At 41.1% G+C, this 8,641-nt stretch overlaps 1 pseudogene; it reads left to right on the plus strand.

Moving 5' to 3' along the window:
- The first annotated feature begins 7,809 nt into the window (after window positions 1-7,809).
- On the plus strand, window positions 7,810-8,326 carry LOC116889062 (annotated as a pseudogene).
- Window positions 8,327-8,641: the final 315 nt, after the last annotated feature.

An 8,641-nucleotide genomic window follows, 5' to 3' on the forward strand; every position in this document is an offset into this window, starting at 1 on the left:
TAATTGGAAAAAAAAAATGGAGAAAATCTAATACTAAGGCGATCCTCCAAACTCGCGGTTCTAAAAGAGAAGTGACACACAAGAAAAGCTACAGTCCCCAAGCCAACTACTTGCTTGGTCATCCTACCAGTACCCGCAGCTCTACAGCATAGAACACCCACCCTGGCTAAGCCTGGCAGGCCCCCTCCTCCAGATATCCACATGAGGCCCCGCCCTCCTTGCAGCAAGCCGACTGAGTGTGAACACCAGGGCTGGCTAATGCTAGGCTGATGCAATCTGGAAGCTAGTTGGGAACATCTGGTGAAAGGGGTGTTGGGAAGGAAAATAGTTCCTGCAGTAGCTCTCTCCTCAGTAATCCTATTTTTGTAGCTGTATACAAGCATCGCTCTCCCCTCAGTAATCCTATTTTTGTAGATGTATACAAGCATCGGCTGCCTACCTAGGGTAATGGTTCAGAATCACTTAGAGGGCTTGTGAAAACAAAATGGTTGGGAGTCATGAACTGTCAGGGATTTTGTGTCCATTGATTTGAAATGAGACCTGAGAAACTGTTTCTAACAGTTCTAAGGTCTGGTTCAGGCAGTACACTATTAAATAGATAGATGATAGATTGATAGATAGATAGATAGATAGATAGATAGATAGATAGATAGATAGATAGATAGATAGATAGATAGAGATAGATAGATCATAGATACCTCTGAAGCAGAGTTTTTTTTTTTTAATAGCAAGTTGAAAAAAGTGTTAGTTGTGCAGGAAGATCACAAGTTTGAGGCCAGTCTGGATGCTGTATTCAAAAACACAGGTTATGCCACATACTTACTAATTGTGGTGGAGGCTATTATCAAAATAATAGCAGAGACACCTCAAAAGTCTTATTTCTCCATAGATACACTGCAGACTAAGCAGAAACTAATAACCAACTTGTCAAAACACTAAGAACCAAGAAAAGGGGTTCCAGCAACTAAACAAATGTTGGATTTAAAAAGGCAATTTTAAAATGGTAGGTTTCTTAGTTAGGATTACTATTGCTGTGATGAAACATCATGACCAAAAGTCAAACTGGGCAGAAAAGGGTTTATTTGGCTTACACTTCCATATCAGTGTTCATCACTGAAGGAAGTCAGGCCAGGAATTCAAACAGGGCAGGAACCTGGAGGCAAGAGCTGATACGGAGGCCATGGAGGGGGCTGCTTACTGGCTTGCTCTCCATCACTTGCTCAGCCTGCTTTCTTATAGCACCCAGGATCACCAGTCTAATGATGACACCACCCACAATGGGCTGGGCCTTCCCCCATCAGTCACTAATTAAGAAAATGCCCTACAGATGAATCTTATGGCAGCATTCATTTCCTTGACTGAGGCTCCTTTCTCTGGTAACTCTAGCTTGTCAAATTGACACACAACCCATCAGCCGAATAGGAAAGCTTATTGGAATCTGTACTTGGTGTCCAGTACATTGGTGGTCCTGAAAAGAGAAGCCTGCATTTCCATGTGGAAGCCTGACATCTGGTTCTGGAGGGAAAAAGCAGAGCAGACTCTATGGGTAAGTTACCCTTTCTGTGTGTTCTAACTAACTTACTTAGATGTTGGAGGACTTCCAGAGGATACTGATCTCTGTCTCACCTCACTCACAATGCAGGCAGGGGAGAAGAAAAAGGACCAAAATAGAGTGTAGGAAAATTTTTAAATAAGAAGACCCATCATATACATGCACGAAAATTTCAAAATATAAGTGAATTTTTTTTTTATTTAAAACGTGAGATTGGATTCCTCAAAACGTAAGAAAAACTAAGAATATGTAGACGTCTAGAGTAAAAGGTTGAGCCACCTCGCCTGAAGGAAGGGGCTGTGACTTCAGTGAATCTGACTAAGCTCGAAGGTGGTGTGGCCTATAATGTGTTACCTGCTACCATGAGTGCCTGTTTTGACTTCCGAGTGGCGCCAGATGTAGGCATGAAGGCCTTCAAGAAGCAGCTGCAGAGCTGGTGCCAGGAAGCGGGAGAGGAGGTCACCTTTGAGTTTGCTCAGAAGTTTACAGAGCCTCGAATGACACCCACTGATGATACGGACCCCTGGTGGGCAGCTTTCAGCGGGGCCTGCAAGGAAATGAACCTTACTCTGGAGCCGGAGATCTTTCCTGCTGCCACTGACAGCCGTTATATCCGAGCGGTAGGGATCCCAGCTCTGGACTTCTCGCCCATGAACCGCACATGTTACTACATGTTACTACATGACCATAACGAACGACTGCACGAGGCTGTGTTTCTATGTGGGGTTGACATATATACACGCCTACTTGCTGCACTCGCTAGTGTGCCCGCTCTGCCTGGTGAAAGCTGAGCTTTCAGCCCAATCAGTGCCAAGGATCTGTTGCCCCCGCCCAGTAATAAAGCCAGTGTTGAATGGGATGTTCTTTAAAAAAAAAAAAAAATTGAGCCAAAATGTAAACTGGACCATTTAAAGTCTTGGGAGCAAAGCTGAGGGTGGGTTTCTTTGAGAAATTGGAATATTCAAAAGAAAAAAACATAAATGGCAGAATTTAAAAAATGTGCTCAGAAAAGAACTGAGCAGACCCCCAGCCATCACCAATAGCGATTCTTAAGGCAACAGTACCCTAAAATAGATCAGTTTTTGCAAAAATAAGAAGATAAGTTTTGCTATTACTTTTGACTTGTTTTTGTAAATTTGGTTTTGGTTTGCTGAAGGGTTTTGTGGGGGAGGAGTGCATGTGTTTTTTGGCTCCTTATGTTTAGGAAATCTCTATGAAAACACCAACTAAGAAACGGAGACTTCAGTGAGCACACATAACGAATACAGTGTTCACAAAATTAGTCTGGAAAAGTCACCTAACAAACACATTATTAAGGCTTTCAAAAACAGCAAAGTCAGGGCGAAGGGAAGAGCAACTATAATTTGCAGCATTAACACAGTAGGACATTCAAATGCATTCTCCTTTGGTCTTGAACTTAGGAAGCCTGGGCTGCCTTCAATCTTTGGATCCTTCACCTCAGTCTCCATCTGAATGTAAGGTTTGCCACAAAAATAACACGAAAAAGTAGTTCAGCTAAAGGAACAAAAGAAGGAGGCAGGAGATGGCTTTAGTATTTTACATTACTTGCTGCTCTAGGGGGGCCTGAGATTAGTTCCCAGCAACCATAGCAAATAGCTCACAACTGCCTCTAACTCTAGCGCCAAGTAATCAAATGCCCTAGTTTGGTCCACATGGGCACCCACACACAAATGCACATACTCATACAGAGACATACACAGACACATAAATAAAAAACCAGTCTTTTAAAAAAAGGGGCAGGGGTTGGGGATTTAGCTCAGCGGTAGGCGCTTGCCCTAGCGAGCACAAGGCCCTGGGTTCGGTCCCCAGCTCGGAAAAAAAAAAAAAAAAAAAAGAACCAAATAAATCAGTAAAGCCATCCTTGGAAAATACGAAGAATTAGGTTTACCAAGTAAATACTTTAACATGGTTGGCCCAAATGTGCTCAGATAGCTAAAGGAAAACATGAGCAAAAGTTGAAAGAAAAAACGTTCTGTGTGTTAATATAAATTTAAATGATAGAAAGTATGAAGAGAAACCAAAAAGAAATGTTGACTATGAAAGCTACAGTCCATCAGACACATTTGACCAAAAGCTGTAAATATAAAGACTAGAACAGAAATAAAGTATAAAAGAGAAAAGGGGTGGTTTTGAAATGATAAATGCTTTACTAGACTAGCAAACCTGAAATGTATGAAATCCAACAGGAGGGCCAGTTGAGATGGGTCAGCATGCAAAGGTGCTTGCAGCCAAGTCTGACAGCTTGAGGCCAATCCCTGAACCATACATGGAAGAAGGAGAAAAATAACTCCCTTACTTTGTCCCCTGAACTCCACACATGTACCAGGGTACATACAAATACAAATAAATAAGTAGATATAATTTTTTATCCAAAATCGAGCTGGAGAAAAAAGAACCTTATAGACAATTACATGGAAATATGATAATATGAAAGATATTGATGAATCCCTGAAGAAAAATACAACTTCTTAAAGTGCAATAGGAAGAAAAATAGCAAGAACAGACAAATAGCATAGATCAAAGTAATAATTATAAAACTCCCACTTCCCCATAAAGCCCAGGGCAAGGGGAGTTTATAGCTGAATTGTATCAAACTTTCAAATATGAATTCATACCATAACTGGCAAGATAGCTCAGAGAGTAAAAACACCTACTATCTAGGCTGCAGACCTATTCGATCCTCAGGGACCACATGGTGGAAGGAGAGGACGAACACTTGACTGCCCCTTTGACCTTTACAAACACTCTTGGGCTCGAAAGTGAATGATTCAAAAGAGAAAGAAATTTGAAGCATCTATTAGCAAGAGATGAGGACTAACATGAAGACCCACAACTGGCCAAGGTGTAGAGCATAAGGGCCTGCGGGATACTCAACCCTAAAAGCAACATCTCTACTGAAGACCTCCTCACAATTCTCAGGCATCTGTGTGGAAGATGGGGCAGAAAGGCTGTGAGAGCTGAGGATGCTGTGGGACTCCAAGGAAACTGTATCCTCCCGACACTAGAGGGCAACTGCACACACAAACTCACAGCAGTTATGACAGCATGCACAAACCTTGTGCGAGCTCTAGCCAGAAAAAAATCCCAGCATGGAGAGGAGAGATGAATATTTAGTCCACCTTTAGCCAAGGAACTACGGACAATTGAGAGCTGCTGGGAGAGGGACAGTAAGTTTTCTTTAAGAGTGCAGCTACTGATCCACTGACCAGACTCCTATGAAAATATGAGGACAAATTGGACCTGATGGCTGAAGAGAAAAAAAAGGACACAAAGTTGGGTGCATAGAGAAAGGTGGGCGATCTGGAAGGAGTTGGGGGAGAGGTGAAAACAGACAAAACTCACACTTTGAAATTCCCAAAGAACTAATTTTTTTAACAAAAGGGAAAAGATTACAAAAAGATCTGAAGGCACGTCTTCCTAACATCATGAAACCAATGTCACTTCATACGTAAGGTGAACAAAGACATTACCCAAAAATATCTACAAAGCAGGATCTCTGAAAAATATTTATACAAAATTCTTAAATAACATAAAACAAGTTGGGGATGGGGAGACAACTCACTAAGGTGCTTGCCACTCCAAGCATAAGGACCTGTGTTCAGATCTCCATCATTGGCATAAAAATATGGAAATGGCATTGGGTGGTGGTGGCTCATGCCTTAATCCTAGCACTCAGGAGGCAGAGGCAGATGGATCTCTGAGTTCAAGGCCAGCCTGGTCTACAGAGTGAGTTCCAGGACAGCCATAGCCACACAGAGAAACCATGTCTCAAAACAACAACACTGACATTGCAGCAGCACCAGTAATCCCAGTGCTGGGAACAGAGAAGACCAGCAGCTTACTTGCCAGCCATTCTAAATAGTAAAATCAACAAGCTCCAGGTTCAGTGAAAGACCAGTCTCAAAATATAAGGTAGGGGAGTTAAAGAGATGGCTCTGTGGTTTAGAGTACATGTTGCTCTTGCAAGGGACCCAGGTTCAATTTCCAGCACTGGCATGGTTGCTCAACCATTTGTAACTCTGCTCCCAAGAAGTCTAACACCCTCTGCTAGCACATGTGTGACACATATGTATATAGGCAAACATAAATGCATAAATGTAAAATTAATATATATATATATTTTTAAAAGTTTAAACATCAAAATACATAGATATAAATTTAAAAAGAAAATTGGACAGATTATACACTTAAAACTATAAAACACTAATGAAAGAAATTGAAAAAGACATAAATGTTCAATGCTCATAAATTGCAGAGAATATTGTTTAAATGTCCATATTTCCTGTAATAATATGTAAGTTGACTGTCATCCCTATAAAAACCTCCATGTCTTCTTCATAAAAATAAAGAAAACTTTTTTAAAAAGATTCATTTATTTATTTCATGTATGTGTTTACTTTGTCGCTGTCCTCAGACACACCAGAAGAGGGCATCAGATCTCATTACAGATGGTTGTGAGCCACCATGTGGTTGCTGGGAATTGAACTCAGGACCTCTAGAAGAGCAGTCAGTGCTCTTAACCGCTGAGCCTTCTCTCCAGCTCCAACATATAGCTTTTTAAGAACATTTTTATAAATAAGGAATCTCACTATGAAGCTCTGGTTGGCCTGAAACTCACTATGTAGACCAGGCTTGCCTTACACTCAGAGATCTGCCTGCCTCTGCCTCTCAAGTGCTGAGATTGACAGTTTGTGCTGTTATGCCTACAACAATAGCTTTTTCATTAGCATGTATGAACTTTACCTAAATTTAGTGTGATATGTCCATATATATACAATCTGTACTGATCAAATCCTATTGTGGGGTACACAGCAGAAAAGAATGTTTGGCCATGGGTTTAAGCCAATAGAAAGTCTTTATTAGCTGCTGGCAACTACATTGGGTGTTTGCAATCCCAGCGTAGCCCTGAGCCTTTCCTCAGTCCAATTTTAACCCTCATGAGAACAATACTTGCTATCAACATTTGTATAAACATTGTGGTCTTTTTCTTCTTCAACCAAGATGGGCTGTTACTCTCTGCTTATAGCTCTGTAGGCGTCTCTAGCCCACAGCTCCAAAGTCTTCTGCACATTCCTCCTTGATAACAAGTGTCAAGGACCTGTAATTCACAGGGTGGACTTAAGGGAGGAAGAGCTTATCTTCACTCATATTTCAGAAATTTCAGTCCGCCACAGCAGGGAAGGAATGGCAAAGCAGAAAATACAGACATAGGGCAATATAAGGTTGAGACCTGTACCCAGAGACTTACTTCTTCCAGCAGACCCACTTCTGGGTGCCACATATGAAGCCATGGTCATACATGAACTCCATCATACCTCCCCTGTGATGGGCCAAAATCTTTGATGATATGAATCAAAATCCCATAACGTCCTCTGTCTAATATGATTCATATCCTCAGCAGAATAGATGCTGTGGATATACAAAAAGAGGTGAAGCTATATAAGACATAAGAAGAAATGATCCCTTCTAGCACCTTGGATCTCAGGCTTCAGAATTATGAAAAAAAAAAGCTTTGCTCTTCCAGCTTCCTAAGCTATGGCTTTTTAGTATTACAGCCATAGGAAACTAAAGTGGAAAGGAAGAAGTAAATTGTCTCTATAAGTGACATTGTTTATAGAGTTTCATAAGTGAAACTCCCAAAGAATTCCTAAGAAAGCTATATAGAGCATATAAACAAATTCAGTAAAGATACTAGCTCAAGATACACACACACACACACACACACACACACACACACACACACACACACTTACCTTTTCTATGCTTCTAATGAATGAGAATTAAGAAAACAATTTTATGCACAACCACAACTAAAGAATAAAATAGTTGGGGCTAGAGAGATGGATCAGTGGTTACAAGCACTGGCTGCTGTTCCAGAGGACCTGGGTTCAATTCCCAGCAACCATATGGCAGCTCACAACCACTTGTAACTCCAGTTCCAGGGAATCTGATACCCTCTTCTGGCCTCCGTGAGCACCAGGCACTCATGCAATATACATTCATACGTGCAGGCAAAATACTCACACACAGAAATAAAAATAAAAAAAAAATACTCAGAAATGAATTTAATCAAGGACACGAAGGACCTGTAGAGTAAGAACTACAAAGCATTACCAAAAGGAATGAAATGGCATCCTGTGTTGAGGAAGACTTAACTGTTCTTTTAAGAGTTTATTGTTGGTTTCTGGGCGGTGTGGGAGGCTGGAGGCCAGAAGGCTGGCCCTACCGCCGGGGACATGGAAACTCTGTACCAAGTCCTGTTTTTAGTGTTCTAATGCACCAACCTGAAGCTTAAGAAAACCACCCTGGGTGCACATGCCATCAGCTATGACAGTGCACACCCTGGTGGTGGCATCTTACTTCCTCATTACCGGAGGAATAATCTATGATGTTATCATTGAACCTCCAAGTGTTGGCTCAATGACCGATGAACATGGGTATCAGAGATCAGTAGCTTTCTTGGCTTACAGAGTAAACGGACAGTATATTATGGAAGGACTTGCATCTAGCTTTCTGTTTACAATGGGAGGTTTAGGTTTCATAATTCTGGACTGATCCAATGCACCAAATACACCAAAACTCAATAGGTTTCTTCTTCTTCTCATTGGCTTCATCTGTATTCTACTGAGTTTCTTCATGGCTAGAGTATTCATGAGAATGAAATTGCCGGGGTACCTGATGGGCTAGTACCTTTGGAGAAGAAATCAGTGAATCACGGCTTTGCTCCTGTTAATAAAGTTGTAAAGGCTGAACCACTCCTTTGTGTAATGTGGAAAAGACTGGAGAGTGGCATAACCATTGCATGAGTGAGTGACACCCAAAGCTAGGCCTGGAAGTCGTGGTGTCAAGTGCACTACAGTATTTTTCCTGACCTATCCCAGTGTACCAGCTGTGTTAATTGGCATTTTTTCTTAGTTTTTTATTTCTTAAAGAAAATATACTCCTCCTAAAACTTTGGTATGGAATAAAATGATTATTTTTTTTACAAACCCATCATCAGTTTTTAGACATGATATTTCTGACTTTCAGAAATTAATGCAAATCGAGAAGTATATGGTGAAAGCTGAG

The sequence above is a fragment of the Rattus rattus genome, chromosome X, assembly GCF_011064425.1.
Source record: "Rattus rattus isolate New Zealand chromosome X, Rrattus_CSIRO_v1, whole genome shotgun sequence".
Lineage (NCBI taxonomy): Eukaryota > Metazoa > Chordata > Mammalia > Rodentia > Muridae > Rattus > Rattus rattus.